This window comes from Triturus cristatus, chromosome 1_1 (assembly GCF_964204655.1).
Source record: "Triturus cristatus chromosome 1_1, aTriCri1.1, whole genome shotgun sequence".
Taxonomy (NCBI): domain Eukaryota; kingdom Metazoa; phylum Chordata; class Amphibia; order Caudata; family Salamandridae; genus Triturus; species Triturus cristatus.
Window position 1 is genome coordinate 1,212,572,052 of NC_140579.1, and position 20,099 is coordinate 1,212,592,150.

Here is a 20,099-nt window from a genome sequence, read left to right on the forward strand (position 1 = left end):
GAACCAGGTCAGCAGAGCTGCTCTAGAACCTGAGAACCAGGTCAGCCGAGCTGTGGTAGAGCCAGAAAAACCAGGTCAGCAGTGCTGCTTTAGAGGGAGAGAACCAGGTCAGCAGAGCTGCTTTAGAGCCAGAGAACTAGGTCAGCAGAGCTGCTTTAGAGCCAGAGAACCAGGTCAGCAGAGCTGCTCTAGAGCCAGTGAACCAGGTCAGCCGAGCTGCTGTAGAGCCAGAGAAACCAGGTAAACAGAGCTGCTTTAGAGGGAGAGAACCGGGTCATCAGAGCTCCTTTAGAGGTAGAGAACCAAGTCGGCAGAGCCATTGTAGAGCCAGAGAACCAGGTCAGTAGAGTTTCTCTAGAGCCTGAGAACCAGGTCATCAGAGCTGCTGTAGAGACAGAGAACCAGGTCAGCAGAGCTGCTGTAGAGCCAGAGAACCAGTTCAGCAGAGCTGCTTTAGAGAGAGAGAACCAGGTCAGCAGAGCTGCTCTAGAGCCTAAGAACCAGGTCAGCAGAGCTGCTCTAGAGCCAGAGAACCAGGTCAGCCAAGCTGCTGTAGTGCCAGAGAAACCAGGTCAGTAGTGCTGCTTTAGAGGGAGAGAACCGGGTCATCAGAGCTGCTTTAGAGGTAGAGAACCAGGTTAGCAGAGCTGCTCTAGAGGCTAAGAACCAGGTCGGTCAGCAGCGCTGCTCTACAGCCAGAGAACCAGGTCAGCAGAGCTGCTGTAGAGCCAGAGAAACTAGGTAAGCAGAGACGCTTTAGAGGGAGAGAACCAGGTCAACAGAGCTGCTCTAGAGCCTAAGAACAATGTCAGCACAGCTGCTCTAGAACCAGGTCAGCAGAGCTGCTTTAGAGCCATAGAACCAGGTCAGCAGAGCTGCTTTAGAGCCATAGAACCAGGTCAGCAGAGCTGTTTTAGAGCCAGAGAACCAGGTCAGCAGAGCTGCTGTAGAGCAAGAGAACCAGGTCAGCAGAGCAGCTTTAGAGCCAGAAAACTATGTCAGAAGAGCTGTTTTAGAGCCAGAGTACCGGGTCAGCCGAGCTGCTCTAGAGCCTGAGAACCAGGTCAGCAGAGCTGCTCTAGAGACAGAGAACCAGGTCAGCAGAGCTGCTTTAGAGCCAGAGAATCAGAGCAGCGGAGCTCCCCTAGAACCAGAGAACCAGGTCAGCAGAGCTGCTGAAGAGCCAGAGAAACTAGGTCAGCAGACACGCTTTAGAGGGAGAGAACCAGGTCAGCAGAGCTGCTCTAGAGCCTAAGAACCAGGTCAGCACAGCTGCTCAAGAACCAGAGAACCAGGTCAGCAGAGCTGCTTTAGAGCCAGAGAACCAGGTCAGCAGAGCTGCTTTAGAGCCATAGAACCAGGTCAGCAGAGCTGCTTTAGAGCTGCAGAACCAGGTCAGCAGAGCTGCTGTAGAGCCAGAGAAACCAGGTCAGCAGAGCTGCTTTAGAGGGAGAAAACCAGGTTAGCAGAGCTGCTCTAGAGCCTAAGAAACAGGTCAGCACAGCTGTTACAGAGCCAAAGAACCAGGTCAGCAGAGCTGCTCTAGTACCAGAGAACCAGGTGAGCAGAGCTGCTTTAGAGCCAGAGAACTAGGTCAGCAGATCTGCTTTAGAGCCATAGAACCAGGTCAGCAGAACTGCTCTAGAGGCAGAGAACCAGGTCAGCAGAGCTGCTTTAGAGGGAGAGAACCAGGTCAGCAGAGCTGCTCTAGAGCCTAAGAAACAGGTCAGCACAGCTGCTTTAGAGGCAGAGAACCAGGTCAGCACAGCTGCTTTAGAGCCTAAGAACGAGGTCAGCAGAGCTGATCTAGAGCCTAAGAACCAGATCAGCAGAGCTGCTCTAAAGCCAGAGAACCAGGTCAGCAGAGCTGCTTTAGAGCCAGAACACTATGTCAAAAGAGCTGTTTTAGAGCCAGAAAACCAGGTCAGCCGAGCTGCTCTAGAGCCTGAGAAAGAGGTCAGCAGAGCTGCTCTAGAGGCAGAGAACCAGGTCAGCAGAGCTGCTTTAGAGCCAGAGAACCAGGGCAGCAGTGCTCCCCTAGAACCAGAGAACCAGGTCAGCAGAGCTGCTTCAGAGCCAGAGAACCAGGTCAGCAGAGCTGCTGTAGAGCCAGAGAACCAGGTCAGCAGAGCTGCTTCAGAGCCAGAGAACCAGGTCAGCAGAGCTGCTGTAGAGCCAGAGAACCAGGTCAGCAGAGCTGCTCTAGAACCTGAGAACCATGTCAGCAGAGCTGCTCTAGAGCCAGAGAAAGAGGTCAGCCGAGCTGTGGTAGAGCAAGAGAAATCAGGTCAGCAGTGCTGCTTTAGAGGGAGAGAACCAGGTCAGCAGAGCTGCTTTAGAGCCAGAGAACTAGGTCAGCAGAGCTGCTTTAGAGCCAGAGAACCAGGTCAGCAGAGCTGCTCTAGAGCCAGTGAACCAGGTCAGCCGAGCTGCTGTAGAGCCAGAGAAACCAGGTAAACAGAGCTGCTTTAAAGGGAGAGAACCAGGTCAGCAGAGCTGCTTTAGAGCCAGAGAACCAGGTCAGCAGAGCTCCTCTAGAGCCAGAACACCAGGTCAGCCGAGCTGCTCTAGAGCCTGAGAACCAGGTCAGCAGAGCTGCTCTAGAGGCAGAGAACCAGGTCAGCAGAGCTGCTTTAGAGCCAGAGAACCAGGGCAGCAGAGCTCCCCTAGAACCAGAGAACCAGGTCAGCAGAGATGATTTAGAGCCATAGAACCAGGTCAGCAGAGCTGCTTTAGAGCCAGAGAACCAGGTCAGCAGAGCTGCTGTAGAGCCAGAGAACCAGGTCAGCAGAGCTGCTCTAGAACCTGAGAACCATGTCAGCAGAGCTGCTCTAGAGCCAGAGAAAGAGGTCAGCCGAGCTGTGGTAGAGCAAGAGAAACCAGGTCAGCAGTGCTGCTTTAGAGGGAGAGAACCAGGTCAGCAGAGCTGCTTTAGAGCCAGAGAACTAGGTCAGCAGAGCTGCTTTAGAGCCAGAGAACCAGGTCAGCAGAGCTGCTCTAGAGCCAGTGAACCAGGTCAGCCGAGCTGCTGTAGAGCCAGAGAAACCAGGTAAACAGAGCTGCTTTAGAGGGAGAGAACCGGGTCATCAGAGCTGCTTTAGAGGTAGAGAACCAAGTCGGCAGAGCCATTGTAGAGCCAGAGAACCAGGTCAGTAGAGTTTCTCTAGAGCCTGAGAACCAGGTCATCAGAGCTGCTGTAGAGACAGAGAACCAGGTCAGCAGAGCTGCTGTAGAGCCAGAGAACCAGTTCAGCGGAGCTGCTTTAGAGAGAGAGAACCAGGTCAGCAGAGCTGCTCTAGAGCCTAAGATCCAGGTCAGCAGAGCTGCTCTAGAGCCAGAGAACCAGGTCAGCCAAGCTGCTGTAGTGCCAGAGAAACCAGGTCAGCAGTGCTGCTTTAGAGGGAGAGAACCGGGTCATCAGAGCTGCTTTAGAGGTAGAGAACCAGGTTAGCAGAGCTGCTCTAGAGGCTAAGAACCAGGTCAGCAGTGCTGCTCTACAGCCAGAGAACCAGGTCAGCAGAGCTGCTGTAGAGCCAGAGAAACTAGGTCAGCAGAGACGCTTTAGAGGGAGAGAACCAGGTCAACAGAGCTGCTCTAGAGCCTAAGAACCATGTCAGCACAGCTGCTCTAGAACCAGGTCAGCAGAGCTGCTTTAGAGCCATAGAACCAGGTCAGTAGAGCTGCTTTAGAGCCATAGAACCAGGTCAGCAGAGCTGCTTTAGAGCCAGAGAAGCAGGTCAGCAGAGCTGCTGTAGAGCCAGAGAACCAGGTCAGCAGAGCACCTTTAGAGCCAGAAAACTATGTCAGAAGAGCTGTTTTAGAGCCAGAGTACCGGGTCAGCCGAGCTGCTCTAGAGCCTGAGAACCAGGTCAGCAGAGCTGCTCTAGAGACAGAGAACCAGGTCAGCAGAGCTGCTCTAGAGCCAGAGAACCAGGTCAGCCAAGCTGCTGTAGTGCCAGAGAAACCAGGTCAGCAGTGCTGCTTTAGAGGGAGAGAACCGGGTCATCAGAGCTGCTTTAGAGGTAGAGAACCAGGTTAGCAGAGCTGCTCTAGAGGCTAAGAACCAGGTCAGCAGCGCTGCTCTACAGCCAGAGAACCAGGTCAGCAGAGCTGCTGTAGAGCCAGAGAAACTAGGTCAGCAGAGACGCTTTAGAGGGAGAGAACCAGGTCAACAGAGCTGCTCTAGAGCCTAAGAACCATGTCAGCACAGCTGCTCTAGAAACAGGTCAGCAGAGCTGCTTTAGAGCCATAGAACCAGGTCAGCAGAGCTGCTTTAGAGCCATAGAACCAGGTCAGCAGAGCTGCTTTAGAGCCAGAGAACCAGGTCAGCAGAGCTGCTGTAGAGCCAGAGAACCAGGTCAGCAGAGCACCTTTAGAGCCAGAAAACTATGTCAGAAGAGCTGTTTTAGAGCCAGAGTACCGGGTCAGCCGAGCTGCTCTAGAGCCTGAGAACCAGGTCAGCAGAGCTGCTCTAGAGACAGAGAACCAGGTCAGCAGAGCTGCTTTAGAGCCAGAGAATCAGAGCAGCGGAGCTCCCCTAGAACCAGAGAACCAGGTCAGCAGAGCTGCTGAAGAGCCAGAGAAACTAGGTCAGCACAGCTGCTCAAGAACCAGAGAACCAGGTCAGCAGAGCTGCTTTAGAGCCAGAGAACCAGGTCAGCAGAGCTGCTTTAGAGCCATAGAACCAGGTCAGCAGAGCTGCTTTAGACCTGCAGAACCAGGTCAGCAGAGCTGCTGTAGAGCCAGAGAAACCAGGTCAGCAGAGCTGCTTTAGAGGGAGAAAACCAGGTTAGCAGAGCTGCTCTAGAGCCTAAGAAACAGGTCAGCACAGCTGTTACAGAGCCAAAGAACCAGGTCAGCAGAGCTGCTCTAGTACCAGAGAACCAGGTGAGCAGAGCTGCTTTAGAGCCAGAAAACTATGTCAGAAGAGCTGTTTTAGAGCCAGAGTACCGGGTCAGCGGACCTGCTCTAGAGCCTGAAAACCAGGTCAGCAAAGCTGCTCTAGAGACAGAGAATCAGGTCAGCAGAGCTGCTTTAGAGCCAGAGAACCAGGGCAGCAGAGCTCCCCTAGAACCAGAGAACCAGGTCAGCAGAGCTGCTGTAGAGCCAGAGAACCAGGGCAGCAGAGCTGCTCTAGAACCTGAGAACCAGGTCAGCAGAGCTGCTTTAGAGCCAGAGAACCAGGTCAGCAGAGCTGCTTTAGAGCCATTGAACCAGGTCAGCAGAGCTGCTTTAGAGCCAGAGAACCAGGTCAGCAGAGCTGCTGTAGAGCCAGAGAACCAGGTCAGCAGATCTGCTTTAGAGCCATAGAACCAGGTCAGCAGAGCTGCTCTAGAGGCAGAGAACCAGGTCAGCAGAGCTGCTTTAGAGGGAGAGAACCAGGTCAGCAGAGCTGCTCTAGAGCCTAAGAAACAGGTCAGCACAGCTGCTTTAGAGGCAGAGAACCAGGTCAGCACAGCTGCTTTAGAGCCTAAGAACGAGGTCAGCAGAGCTGATCTAGAGCCTAAGAACCAGATCAGCAGAGCTGCTCTAGAGCCAGAGAACCAGGTCAGCAGAGCTGCTTTAGAGCCAGAACACTATGTCAAAAGAGCTGTTTTAGAGCCAGAAAACCAGGTCAGCCGAGCTGCTCTAGAGCCTGAGAACCAGGTCAGCAGAGCTGCTCTAGAGGCAGAGAACCAGGTCAGCAGAGCTGCTTTAGAGCCAGAGAACCAGGGCAGCGGAGCTCCCCTAGAACCAGAGAACCAGGTCAGCAGAGATGATTTAGAGCCATAGAACCAGGTCAGCAGAGCTGCTTCAGAGCCAGAGAACCAGGTCAGCAGAGCTGCTGTAGAGCCAGAGAACCAGGTCAGCAGAGCTGCTCTAGAACCTGAGAACCATGTCAGCAGAGCTGCTCTAGAGCCAGAGAACCAGCTCAGCCGAGCTGTGGTAGAGCAAGAGAAACCAGGTCAGCAGTGCTGCTTTAGAGGGAGAGAACCAGGTCAGCAGAGCTGCTTTAGAGCCAGAGAACCAGGTCAGCAGAGCTGCTTTAGAGCCAGAGAACCAGGTCAGCAGAGCTGCTCTAGAGCCAGTGAACCAGGTCAGCCGAGCTGCTGTAGAGCCAGAGAAACCAGGTAAACAGAGCTGCTTTAAAGGGAGAGAACCAGGTCAGCAGAGCTCCTCTAGAGCTTGAGAACCAGGTCATCAGAGCTGCTGTAGAGCCAGAGAACCAGGTCAGCCGAGCTGCTGTAGAGCCAGAGAAACCAGGTAAACAGAGCTGCTTTAGAGCCAGAGAACCAGGTCAGCAGAGCTCCTCTAGAGCTTGAGAACCAGGTCATCAGAGCTGCTGTAGAGCCAGAGAACCAGGTCAGAAGAGCTGCTGTAGAGCCAGAGAAAGCAGGTCAGCAGAGCTGCTTTAGAACCAGAGAACCAGTTCAGCAGAGCTGCTTTAGAGCCAGAGAACCAGGTCAGCAGAGCTGCTCTAGAGCCAAGGAACCAGGTCAGCGGAGCTTCTCTAGAGCCAGAGAACCAGGTCAGCCAAGCTGCTGTAGTGCCAGAGAAACTAGGTCAGCAGAGCTGCTTTAGAGGGAGAGAACCAGGTCAGCAGAGCTGCTTTAGAGCCAGGGAACCAGGTTAGCAGAGCTGCTCTACAGGCTAAGAACCAGGTCAGCAGAGCTGCTCTACAGCCAGAGAACCAGGTCAGCAGAGCTCCTGTAGAGCCAGAGAAACTAGGTCAGCAGAGACGCTTTAGAGGGAGAGGACCAGGTCAGCAGAGCTGCTCTAGAGCCTAAGAAACAGGTCAGCACAGCTGCTACAGAGCCAAAGAACCAGGTCAGCAGAGCTGCTGTAGAGCCAGAGAAAGCAGGTCAGCAGAGCTCCTTTAGAGCCAGTGAACCAGGTCAGCAGAGCTGCTTTAGAGCCAGAGAACCATGTCAGCAGAGCTGCTGTAGAGCCAGAGAACCAGGTCAGCAGAGCTCCTCTACAGCCTGAGAACCAGGTCATCAGAGCTGCTGTAGAGACAGAGAACCAGGTCAGCAGAGCTGCTGTAGAGCCAGAGAAAGCAGGTCAGCAGAGCTGCATTAGAGCCAGAGAACCAGTTCAGCGGAGCTGCTTTAGAGAGAGAGAACCAGGTCAGCAGAGCTGCTCTAGAGCCTAATAACCAGGTCAGCAGAGCTGCTCTAGAGCCAGAGAACCAGGTCAGCCAAGCTGCTGTAGTGCAGAGAAACAAGGTCAGCAGAGCTGCTTTAGAGGGAGAGAACCGGGTAATCAGAGCTGCTTTAGAGGCTAAGAACCAGGTCAGCAGCGCTGCTCTACAGCCAGAGAACCAGGTCAGCAGAGCTGCTTTAGAGCCAGAGAACCATGTCAGCAGAGCTGCTGTAGAGCCAGAGAACCAGGTCAGCAGAGCTCCTCTACAGCCTGAGAACCAGGTCATCAGAGCTGCTGTAGAGACAGAGAACCAGGTCAGCAGAGCTGCTGTAGAGCCAGAGAAAGCAGGTCAGCAGAGCTGCATTAGAGCCAGAGAACCAGTTCAGCGGAGCTGCTTTAGAGAGAGAGAACCAGGTCAGCAGAGCTGCTCTAGAGCCTAAGAACCAGGTCAGCAGAGCTGCTCTAGAGCCAGAGAACCAGGTCAGCCAAGCTGCTGTAGTGCAGAGAAACAAGGTCAGCAGAGCTGCTTTAGAGGGAGAGAACCGGGTAATCAGAGCTGCTTTAGAGGCTAAGAACCAGGTCAGCAGCGCTGCTCTACAGCCAGAGAACCAGGTCAGAAGAGCTGCTGTAGAGCCAGAGAAACTAGGTCAGCAGAGACGCTTTAGAGGGAGAGAACCAGGTTAACAGAGCTGCTCTAGAGCCTAAGAACCATGTCGGAACAGCTGCTCTTGAACCAGGTCAGCAGAGCTGCTTTAGAGCCAGAGAACCAGGTCAGCAGAGCTGCTTTAGAGCCATTGAACCAGGTCAGCAGAGCTGCTTTAGAGCCAGAGAACCAGGTCAGCAGAGCTGCTGTAGAGCCAGAGAACCAGGTCAGCAGATCTGCTTTAGAGCCATAGAACCAGGTCAGCAGAGCTGCTCTAGAGGCAGAGAACCAGGTCAGCAGAGCTGCTTTAGAGGGAGAGAACCAGGTCAGCAGAGCTGCTCTAGAGCCTAAGAAACAGGTCAGCACAGCTGCTTTAGAGGCAGAGAACCAGGTCAGCACAGCTGCTTTAGAGCCTAAGAACGAGGTCAGCAGAGCTGATCTAGAGCCTAAGAACCAGATCAGCAGAGCTGCTCTAGAGCCAGAGAACCAGGTCAGCAGAGCTGCTTTAGAGCCAGAACACTATGTCAAAAGAGCTGTTTTAGAGCCAGAAAACCAGGTCAGCCGAGCTGCTCTAGAGCCTGAGAACCAGGTCAGCAGAGCTGCTCTAGAGGCAGAGAACCAGGTCAGCAGAGCTGCTTTAGAGCCAGAGAACCAGGGCAGCGGAGCTCCCCTAGAACCAGAGAACCAGGTCAGCAGAGATGATTTAGAGCCATAGAACCAGGTCAGCAGAGCTGCTTCAGAGCCAGAGAACCAGGTCAGCAGAGCTGCTGTAGAGCCAGAGAACCAGGTCAGCAGAGCTGCTCTAGAACCTGAGAACCATGTCAGCAGAGCTGCTCTAGAGCCAGAGAACCAGCTCAGCCGAGCTGTGGTAGAGCAAGAGAAACCAGGTCAGCAGTGCTGCTTTAGAGGGAGAGAACCAGGTCAGCAGAGCTGCTTTAGAGCCAGAGAACCAGGTCAGCAGAGCTGCTTTAGAGCCAGAGAACCAGGTCAGCAGAGCTGCTCTAGAGCCAGTGAACCAGGTCAGCCGAGCTGCTGTAGAGCCAGAGAAACCAGGTAAACAGAGCTGCTTTAAAGGGAGAGAACCAGGTCAGCAGAGCTCCTCTAGAGCTTGAGAACCAGGTCATCAGAGCTGCTGTAGAGCCAGAGAACCAGGTCAGTCGAGCTGCTGTAGAGCCAGAGAAACCAGGTAAACAGAGCTGCTTTAGAGCCAGAGAACCAGGTCAGCAGAGCTCCTCTAGAGCTTGAGAACCAGGTCATCAGAGCTGCTGTAGAGCCAGAGAACCAGGTCAGAAGAGCTGCTGTAGAGCCAGAGAAAGCAGGTCAGCAGAGCTGCTTTAGAACCAGAGAACCAGTTCAGCAGAGCTGCTTTAGAGCCAGAGAACCAGGTCAGCAGAGCTGCTCTAGAGCCAAGGAACCAGGTCAGCGGAGCTTCTCTAGAGCCAGAGAACCAGGTCAGCCAAGCTGCTGTAGTGCCAGAGAAACTAGGTCAGCAGAGCTGCTTTAGAGGGAGAGAACCAGGTCAGCAGAGCTGCTTTAGAGCCAGGGAACCAGGTTAGCAGAGCTGCTCTACAGGCTAAGAACCAGGTCAGCAGAGCTGCTCTACAGCCAGAGAACCAGGTCAGCAGAGCTCCTGTAGAGCCAGAGAAACTAGGTCAGCAGAGACGCTTTAGAGGGAGAGGACCAGGTCAGCAGAGCTGCTCTAGAGCCTAAGAAACAGGTCAGCACAGCTGCTACAGAGCCAAAGAACCAGGTCAGCAGAGCTGCTGTAGAGCCAGAGAAAGCAGGTCAGCAGAGCTCCTTTAGAGCCAGTGAACCAGGTCAGCAGAGCTGCTTTAGAGCCAGAGAACCATGTCAGCAGAGCTGCTGTAGAGCCAGAGAACCAGGTCAGCAGAGCTCCTCTACAGCCTGAGAACCAGGTCATCAGAGCTGCTGTAGAGACAGAGAACCAGGTCAGCAGAGCTGCTGTAGAGCCAGAGAAAGCAGGTCAGCAGAGCTGCATTAGAGCCAGAGAACCAGTTCAGCGGAGCTGCTTTAGAGAGAGAGAACCAGGTCAGCAGAGCTGCTCTAGAGCCTAAGAACCAGGTCAGCAGAGCTGCTCTAGAGCCAGAGAACCAGGTCAGCCAAGCTGCTGTAGTGCAGAGAAACAAGGTCAGCAGAGCTGCTTTAGAGGGAGAGAACCGGGTAATCAGAGCTGCTTTAGAGGCTAAGAACCAGGTCAGCAGCGCTGCTCTACAGCCAGAGAACCAGGTCAGAAGAGCTGCTGTAGAGCCAGAGAAACTAGGTCAGCAGAGACGCTTTAGAGGGAGAGAACCAGGTTAACAGAGCTGCTCTAGAGCCTAAGAACCATGTCGGAACAGCTGCTCTTGAACCAGGTCAGCAGAGCTGCTTTAGAGCCAGAGAACCAGGTCAGCAGAGCTGCTTTAGAGCCATTGAACCAGGTCAGCAGAGCTGCTTTAGAGCCAGAGAACCAGGTCAGCAGAGCTGCTGTAGAGCCAGAGAACCAGGTCAGCAGAGCATCTTTAGAGCCAGAAAACTATGTCAGAAGAGCTGTTTTAGAGCCAGAGTACCGGGTCAGCCGAGCTGCTCTAGAGCCTGAGAACCAGGTCAGCAGAGCTGCTCTAGAGACAGAGAACCAGGTCAGCAGAGCTGCTTTAGAGCCAGAGAATCAGGGCAGCGGAGCTCTCCTAGAACCAGAGAACCAGGTCAGCAGAGCTGCTGTAGAGCCAGAGAAACTAGGTCAGCAGACACGCTTTAGAGGGAGAGAACCAGGTCAGCAAAGCTGCTCTAGAGCCTAAGAACCAGGTCAGCACAGCTGCTCTTGAACCAGAGAACCAGGTCAGCAGAGCTGCTTTAGAGCCAGAGAACCAGGTCAGCAGAGCTGCTTTAGAGCCATAGCACCAGGTCAGCAGAGCTGCTTTAGAGCTGCAGAACCAGGTCAGCAGAGCTGCTGTAGAGCCAGAGAAACCAGGTCAGCAGAGCTGCTTTAGAGGGAGAAAACCATGTTGGCAGAGCTGCTCTAGAGCCTAAGAAACAGGTCAGCACAGCTGTTACAGAGCCAAAGAACCAGGTCAGCAGAGCTGCTCTTGTACCAGAGAACCAGGTGAGCAGAGCTGCTTTAGAGCCAGAAAACTATGTCAGAAGAGCTGTTTTAGAGCCAGAGTACCGGGTCAGCGGAGCTGCTCTAGAGCCTGAAAACCAGGTCAGCAAAGCTACTCTAGAGACAGAGAATCAGGTCAGCAGAGCTGCTTTAGAGCCAGAGAACCAGGGCAGCAGAGCTCCCCTAGAACCAGAGAACCAGGTCAGCCGAGCTGTGGTAGAGCCGGAGAAACCAGGTCAGCAGTGCTGCTTTAGAGGGAGAGAACCAGGTCAGCAGAGCTGCTTTAGAGCCAGAGAACTAGGTCAGCAGAGCTGCTTTAGAGCCAGAGAACCAGGTCAGCAGAGCTGGTCTAGAGCCAGTGAACCAGGTCAGCCGAGCTGCTGCAGAGCCAGAGAAACCAGGTTAACAGAGCTGCTTTAGAGGGAGAGAACCAGGTCAGCAGCGCAGCTTTAGAGCCAGAGAACCAGGTCAGCAGAGCTCCTCTACAGCCTGAGAACCAGGTCATCAGAGCTGCTGTAGAGACACAGAACCAGGTCAGCAGAGCTGCTGTAGAGCCAGAGAAAGCAGGTCAGCAGAGCTGCTTTAGAGCCAGAGAACCAGTTCAGCGGAGCTGCTTTAGAGAGAGAGAACCAGGTCAGCCAAGCTGCTGTAGTGCCAGAGAAACCAGGTCAGCAGAGCTGCTTTAGAGGGAGAGAACCGGGTCATCAGAGCTGCTTTAGAGGTAGAGAACCAGGTTAGCAGAGCTGCTCTAGAGGCTAAGAACCAGGTCAGCAGCGCTGCTCTACAGGCAGAGAACCAGGTCAGCAGAGCTGCTGTAGAGCCAGAGAACTATGTCAGAAGAGCTGTTTTAGAGCCAGAGAACCAGGTCAGCAGAGCTGCTCTAGAGCCAGTGAACCAGGTCAGCCGAGCTGCTGTAGAGCCAGAGAAACCAGGTAAACAGAGCTGCTTTAAAGGGAGAGAACCAGGTCAGCAGAGCTCCTCTAGAGCTTGAGAACCAGGTCATCAGAGCTGCTGTAGAGCCAGAGAACCAGGTCAGCCGAGCTGCTGTAGAGCCAGAGAAACCAGGTAAACAGAGCTGCTTTAGAGCCAGAGAACCAGGTCAGCAGAGCTCCTCTAGAGCTTGAGAACCAGGTCATCAGAGCTGCTGTAGAGCCAGAGAACCAGGTCAGCAGAGCTGCTGTAGAGCCAGAGAAAGCAGGTCAGCAGAGCTGCTTTAGAACCAGAGAACCAGTTCAGCAGAGCTGCTTTAGAGCCAGAGAACCAGGTCAGCAGAGCTGCTCTAGAGCCAAGGAACCAGGTCAGCGGAGCTTCTCTAGAGCCAGAGAACCAGGTCAGCCAAGCTGCTGTAGTGCCAGAGAAACTAGGTCAGCAGAGCTGCTTTAGAGGGAGAGAACCAGGTCAGCAGAGCTGCTTTAGAGCCAGGGAACCAGGTTAGCAGAGCTGCTCTACAGGCTAAGAACCAGGTCAGCAGAGCTGCTCTACAGCCAGAGAACCAGGTCAGCAGAGCTCCTGTAGAGCCAGAGAAACTAGGTCAGCAGAGACGCTTTAGAGGGAGAGGACCAGGTCAGCAGAGCTGCTCTAGAGCCTAAGAAACAGGTCAGCACAGCTGCTACAGAGCCAAAGAACCAGGTCAGCAGAGCTGCTGTAGAGCCAGAGAAAGCAGGTCAGCAGAGCTCCTTTAGAGCCAGTGAACCAGGTCAGCAGAGCTGCTTTAGAGCCAGAGAACCATGTCAGCAGAGCTGCTGTAGAGCCAGAGAACCAGGTCAGCAGAGCTCCTCTACAGCCTGAGAACCAGGTCATCAGAGCTGCTGTAGAGACAGAGAACCAGGTCAGCAGAGCTGCTGTAGAGCCAGAGAAAGCAGGTCAGCAGAGCTGCATTAGAGCCAGAGAACCAGTTCAGCGGAGCTGCTTTAGAGAGAGAGAACCAGGTCAGCAGAGCTGCTCTAGAGCCTAAGAACCAGGTCAGCAGAGCTGCTCTAGAGCCAGAGAACCAGGTCAGCCAAGCTGCTGTAGTGCCAGAGAAACAAGGTCAGCAGAGCTGCTTTAGAGGGAGAGAACCGGGTAATCAGAGCTGCTTTAGAGGCTAAGAACCAGGTCAGCAGCGCTGCTCTACAGCCAGAGAACCAGGTCAGAAGAGCTGCTGTAGAGCCAGAGAAACTAGGTCAGCAGAGACGCTTTAGAGGGAGAGAACCAGGTTAACAGAGCTGCTCTAGAGCCTAAGAACCATGTCAGCACAGCTGCTCTAGAACCAGGTCAGCAGAGCTGCTTTAGAGCCAGAGAACCAGGTCAGCAGAGCTGCTTTAGAGCCATTGAACCAGGTCAGCAGAGCTGCTTTAGAGCCAGAGAACCAGGTCAGCAGAGCTGCTGTAGAGCCAGAGAACCAGGTCAGCAGAGCATCTTTAGAGCCAGAAAACTATGTCAGAAGAGCTGTTTTAGAGCCAGAGTACCGGGTCAGCCGAGCTGCTCTAGAGCCTGAGAACCAGGTCAGCAGAGCTGCTCTAGAGACAGAGAACCAGGTCAGCAGAGCTGCTTTAGAGCCAGAGAATCAGGGCAGCGGAGCTCCCCTAGAACCAGAGAACCAGGTCAGCAGAGCTGCTGTAGAGCCAGAGAAACTAGGTCAGCAGACACGCTTTAGAGGGAGAGAACCAGGTCAGCAAAGCTGCTCTAGAGCCTAAGAACCAGGTCAGCACAGCTGCTCTTGAACCAGAGAACCAGGTCAGCAGAGCTGCTTTAGATCCAGAGAACCAGGTCAGCAGAGCTGCTTTAGAGCCATAGCACCAGGTCAGCAGAGCTGCTTTAGAGCTGCAGAACCAGGTCAGCAGAGCTGCTGTAGAGCCAGAGAAACCAGGTCAGCAGAGCTGCTTTAGAGGGAGAAAACCATGTTGGCAGAGCTGCTCTAGAGCCTAAGAAACAGGTCAGCACAGCTGTTACAGAGCCAAAGAACCAGGTCAGCAGAGCTGCTCTTGTACCAGAGAACCAGGTGAGCAGAGCTGCTTTAGAGCCAGAAAACTATGTCAGAAGAGCTGTTTTAGAGCCAGAGTACCGGGTCAGCGGAGCTGCTCTAGAGCCTGAAAACCAGGTCAGCAAAGCTACTCTAGAGACAGAGAATCAGGTCAGCAGAGCTGCTTTAGAGCCAGAGAACCAGGGCAGCAGAGCTCCCCTAGAACCAGAGAACCAGGTCAGCCGAGCTGTGGTAGAGCCGGAGAAACCAGGTCAGCAGTGCTGCTTTAGAGGGAGAGAACCAGGTCAGCAGAGCTGCTTTAGAGCCAGAGAACTAGGTCAGCAGAGCTGCTTTAGAGCCAGAGAACCAGGTCAGCAGAGCTGGTCTAGAGCCAGTGAACCAGGTCAGCCGAGCTGCTGCAGAGCCAGAGAAACCAGGTTAACAGAGCTGCTTTAGAGGGAGAGAACCAGGTCAGCAGCGCAGCTTTAGAGCCAGAGAACCAGGTCAGCAGAGCTCCTCTACAGCCTGAGAACCAGGTCATCAGAGCTGCTGTAGAGACACAGAACCAGGTCAGCAGAGCTGCTGTAGAGCCAGAGAAAGCAGGTCAGCAGAGCTGCTTTAGAGCCAGAGAACCAGTTCAGCGGAGCTGCTTTAGAGAGAGAGAACCAGGTCAGCAGAGCTGATCTAGAGCCTAAGAACCAGGTCAGCAGAGCTGCTCTAGAGCCAGAGAACCAGGTCAGCCAAGCTGCTGTAGTGCCAGAGAAACCAGGTCAGCAGAGCTGCTTTAGAGGGAGAGAACCGGGTCATCAGAGCTGCTTTAGAGGTAGAGAACCAGGTTAGCAGAGCTGCTCTAGAGGCTAAGAACCAGGTCAGCAGCGCTGCTCTACAGGCAGAGAACCAGGTCAGCAGAGCTGCTGTAGAGCCAGAGAACCTAGGTCAGCAGAGACGCTTTCGAGGGAGAGAACCAGGTTAACAGAGCTGCTCTAGAGCCTAAAAACCATGTCAGCACAGCTGCTCTAGAACCAGGTCAGCAGAGCTGCTTTAGAGCCAGGTCAGCAGAGCTGCTTTAGAGCCATAGAACCAGGTCAGCAGAGCTGATTTAGAGCCAGAGAACCAGGTCAGCAGAGCTGCTGTAGAGCCAGAGAACCAGGTCAGCAGAGCATCTTTAGAGCCAGAAAACTATGTCAGAAGAGCTGTTTTAGAGCCAGAGTACCGGGTCAGCCGAGCTGCTTTAGAGCCTGAGAACCAGGTCAGCAGAGCTGCTCTAGAGACAGAGAACCAGGTCAGCAGAGCTGCTTTAGAGCCAGAGAATCAGGGCAGCGGAGCTCCCCTAGAACCAGAGAACCAGGTCAGCAGAGCTGCTTTAGAGCCATAGAACCAGGTCAGCAGAGCTGCTTTAGAGCTGCAGAACCAGGTCAGCAGAGCTGCTGTAGAGCCAGAGAAACCAGGTCAGCAGAGCTGCTTTAGAGGGAGAAAACCAGGTTAGCAGAGCTGCTCTAGAGCCTAAGAAACAGGTCAGCACAGCTGTTACAGAGCCAAAGAACCAGGTCAGCAGAGCTGCTCTTGTACCAGAGAACCAGGTGAGCAGAGCTGCTTTAGAGCCAGAAAACTATGTCAGAAGAGCTGTTTTAGAGCCAGAGTACCGGGTCAGCGGAGCTGCTCTAGAGCCTGAAAACCAGGTCAGCAAAGCTACTCTAGAGACAGAGAATCAGGTCAGCAGAGCTGCTTTAGAGCCAGAGAACCAGGGCAGCAGAGCTCCCCTAGAACCAGAGAACCAGGTCAGCCGAGCTGTGGTAGAGCCGGAGAAACCAGGTCAGCAGTGCTGCTTTAGAGGGAGAGAACCAGGTCAGCAGAGCTGCTTTAGAGCCAGAGAACTAGGTCAGCAGAGCTGCTTTAGAGCCAGAGAACCAGGTCAGCAGAGCTGGTCTAGAGCCAGTGAACCAGGTCAGCCGAGCTGCTGCAGAGCCAGAGAAACCAGGTTAACAGAGCTGCTTTAGAGGGAGAGAACCAGGTCAGCAGCGCAGCTTTAGAGCCAGAGAACCAGGTCAGCAGAGCTCCTCTACAGCCTGAGAACCAGGTCATCAGAGCTGCTGTAGAGACACAGAACCAGGTCAGCAGAGCTGCTGTAGAGCCAGAGAAAGCAGGTCAGCAGAGCTGCTTTAGAGCCAGAGAACCAGTTCAGCGGAGCTGCTTTAGAGAGAGAGAACCAGGTCAGCAGAGCTGATCTAGAGCCTAAGAACCAGGTCAGCAGAGCTGCTCTAGAGCCAGAGAACCAGGTCAGCCAAGCTGCTGTAGTGCCAGAGAAACCAGGTCAGCAGAGCTGCTTTAGAGGGAGAGAACCGGGTCATCAGAGCTGCTTTAGAGGTAGAGAACCAGGTTAGCAGAGCTGCTCTAGAGGCTAAGAACCAGGTCAGCAGCGCTGCTCTACAGGCAGAGAACCAGGTCAGCAGAGCTGCTGTAGAGCCAGAGAACCTAGGTCAGCAGAGACGCTTTCGAGGGAGAGAACCAGGTTAACAGAGCTGCTCTAGAGCCTAAAAACCATGTCAGCACAGCTGCTCTAGAACCAGGTCAGCAGAGCTGCTTTAGAGCCAGGTCAGCAGAGCTGCTTTAGAGCCATAGAACCAGGTCAGCAGAGCTGATTTAGAGCCAGAGAACCAGGTCAGCAGAGCTGCTGTAGAGCCAGAGAACCAGGTCAGCAGAGCATCTTTAGAGCCAGAAAACTATGTCAGAAGAGCTGTTTTAGAGCCAGAGTACCGGGTCAGCCGAGCTGCTTTAGAGCCTGAGAACCAGGTCAGCAGAGCTGCTCTAGAGACAGAGAACCAGGTCAGCAGAGCTGCTTTAGAGCCAGAGAATCAGGGCAGCGGAGCTCCCCTAGAACCAGAGAACCAGGTCAGCAGAGCTGCTTTAGAGCCATAGAACCAGGTCAGCAGAGCTGCTTTAGAGCTGCAGAACCAGGTCAGCAGAGCTGCTGTAGAGCCAGAGAAACCAGGTCAGCAGAGCTGCTTTAGAGGGAGAAAACCAGGTTAGCAGAGCTGCTCTAGAGCCTAAGAAACAGGTCAGCACAGCTGTTACAGAGCCAAAGAACCAGGTCAGCAGAGCTGCTCTTGTACCAGAGAACCAGGTGAGCAGAGCTGCTTTAGAGCCAGAAAACTATGTCAGAAGAGCTGTTTTAGAGCCAGAGTACCGGGTCAGCGGAGCTGCTCTAGAGCCTGAAAACCAAGTCAGCAAAGCTACTCTAGAGACAGAGAATCAGGTCAGCAGAGCTGCTTTAGAGCCAGAGAACCAGGGCAGCAGAGCTCCCCCAGAACCAGAGAACCAGGTCAGCAGAGCTGCTGTAGAGCCAGAGAACCAGGGCAGTAGAGCTGCTCTAGAACCTGAGAACCAGGTCAGCAGAGCTGCTATATAGCCAGAGAACCAGGTCAGCCGAGCTGCGGTAGAGCCAGAGAAACCAGGTCAGCAGTGCTGCTTTAGAGGTAGAGAAACAGGTCAGCAGAGCTGCTTTAGAGCCAGAGAACTAGGTCAGCAGAGCTGCTTTAGAGCCATAGAACCAGGTCAGCAGAGCTGCTCTAGAGGCAGAGAACCAGGTCAGCAGAGCTGCTTTAGAGCCAGAGAACCAGGTCAGCAGAGCTGCTGTAGAGCCATAGAAGAGGTCAGCAGCGCTGCTTTAGAGCCAGAGAACCAAGTCGGCAGAGCCATTGTAGAGCCAGAGAACCAGGTCAGTAGAGTTTCTCTAGAGCTTAAAAACCATGTCAGCAGAGCTGCATTAGAGCCAGAGAACCAGGTCAGCAGAGCTGCTCTAGAGCCTGAGAACCAGGTCAGCGGATGTGCTCAAGAGCCAGAGAACCAGGTCAGCCGAGCTGCTGTAGAGCCAGAGAAACCAGGTCAACAGAGCTGCTTTAGAGGGAGAGAACCAGGTCAGCAGAGCTGCTTTAGAGCCATAGAACCAGGTCAGCAGAGCTGCTTTAAAGCCGGAGAACCAGGTCAGCAGAGCTGCTGTAGAGCCAGAGAAACCAGGTCAGCAGAGCTGCTTTAGAGGGAGAAAACCAGGTTAGCAGAGCTGCTCTAGAGCCTAAGAAACAGGTCAGCACCGCTGCTACAGAGCCAAAGAACCAGGTCATCAGAGCTGCTCTAGTACCAGAGAACCAGGTCAGCAGAGCTTCTCTAGAACCTGAGAACCAGGTCAGCAGTGCTGCTCTAGAGCCAGAGAACCAGGTCAGCCGAGCTGCGGTAGAGCCAGAGAGACCAGGTCAGCAGTGCTGCTTTAGAGGGAGAGAACCAGGTCAGCAGAGCTGCTTTAGAGCCAGAGAACTAGGTCAGCAGAGCTGCTTTAGAGCCATAGAACCAGGTCAGCAGAGCTGCTCTAGAGCCAGTGAACCAGGTCAGCCGAGCTGCTGTAGAGCCAGAGAAACCAGGTAAACAGAGCTGCTTTAGAGCCAGAGAACCAGGTCAGCAGAGCTGCTTTAGAGCCAGAGAACCAGGTCAGCAGAGCTCCTCTAGAGCCTGAAAACCAGGTCATCAGAGCTGCTGTAGAGCCAGAGAACCAGGTCAGCAGAGCTGCTGTAGAGCCAGAGAAAGCAGGTCAGCAGAGCTGCTTTAGAGCCAGAAAACCAGTTCAGCAGAGCTGCTTTAGAGCCAGAGAACCAGGTCAGCAGAGCTGCTCTAGAGCCAAAGAACCAGGTCAGCGGAGCTTCTCTAGAGCAAGGGAACCAGGTCAGCCAATCTGCTGTAGTGCCAGAGAAACTAGGTCAGCTGAGCTGCTTTAGAGGGAGAGAGCCAGGTCAGCAGAGCTGCTTTAGAGCCAGAGAACAAGGTAGCAGAGCTGCTCTAGAGGCTAAGAACCAGGTCAGCAGAGCTGCTGTAGAGCCAGAGAAACTAGGTCAACAGAGACGCTTTAGAGGGAGAGAACCAGGTCAGCAGAGCTGCTCTAGAGCCTAAGAAACATGTCAGCACAGCTGCTACTGAGCCAGAGAACCAGGGCAGCAGAGCTGCTCTAGAACCTGAGAACCAGGTCAGCAGAGCTGCGGTAGAGCCAGAGAAACCAGGTCAGCAGTGCTGCTTTAGAGGTAGAGAACCAGGTCAGCAGAGCTGCTTTAGAGCCAGAGAACTAGGTCAGCAGAGCTGCTCTAGAGGCAGAGAACCAGGTCAGCAGAGCTGCTTTAGAGCCAGAGAACCAGGTCAGCAGAGCTGCTGTAGAGCCATAGAAGAGGTCAGCAGCGCTGCTTTAGAGCCAGAGAACCAAGCCGGCAGAGCCATTGTAGAGCCAGAGAACCAGGTCAGTAGAGTTTCTCTAGAGCTTAAAAACCATGTCAGCAGAGCTGCATTAGAGCCAGAGAACCAAGTAAGCAGAGCTGCTCTAGAGCCTGAGAACCAGGTCAGCAGATGTGCTCAAGAGCCAGAGAACCAGGTCAGCAGAGCTGCTTTAGAGCCAGAGAACCAGGTCAGCAGAGCTGCTGTAGAGCCATAGAAGAGGTCAGCAGCACTGCTTTAGAGCCAGAGAACCAAGTCGGCAGAGCCATTGTAGAGCCAGAGAACCAGGTCAGTAGAGTTTCTCTAGAGCTTAAAAACCATGTCAGCAGAGATGCATTAGAGCCAGAGAAGCAGGTCAGCAGAGCTGCTCTAGAGCCTGAGAACCAGGTCAGCAGATGTGCTCAAGAGCCAGAGAACCAGGTCAGCGGAGCTGCTGTAGAGCCAGAGAAACCAGGTCAGCAGTGCTGCTTTAGAGGTAGAGAACCAGGTCAGCAGAGCTGCTTTAGAGCCAGAGAACTAGGTCAGCAGAGCTGCTCTAGAGGCAGAGAACCAGGTCAGCAGAGCTGCTTTAGAGCCAGAGAACCAGGTCAGCAGAGCTGCTGTAGAGCCATAGAAGAGGTCAGCAGCGCTGCTTTAGAGCCAGAGAACCAAGCCGGCAGAGCCATTGTAGAGCCAGAGAACCAGGTCAGTAGAGTTTCTCTAGAGCTTAAAAACCATGTCAGCAGAGCTGCATTAGAGCCAGAGAACCAAGTAAGCAGAGCTGCTCTAGAGCCTGAGAACCAGGTCAGCAGATGTGCTCAAGAGCCAGAGAACCAGGTCAGCAGAGCTGCTTTAGAGCCAGAGAACCAGGTCAGCAGAGCTGCTGTAGAGCCATAGAAGAGGTCAGCAGCACTGCTTTAGAGCCAGAGAACCAAGTCGGCAGAGCCATTGTAGAGCCAGAGAACCAGGTCAGTAGAGTTTCTCTAGAGCTTAAAAACTATGTCAGCAGAGATGCATTAGAGCCAGAGAAGCAGGTCAGCAGAGCTGCTCTAGAGCCTGAGAACCAGGTC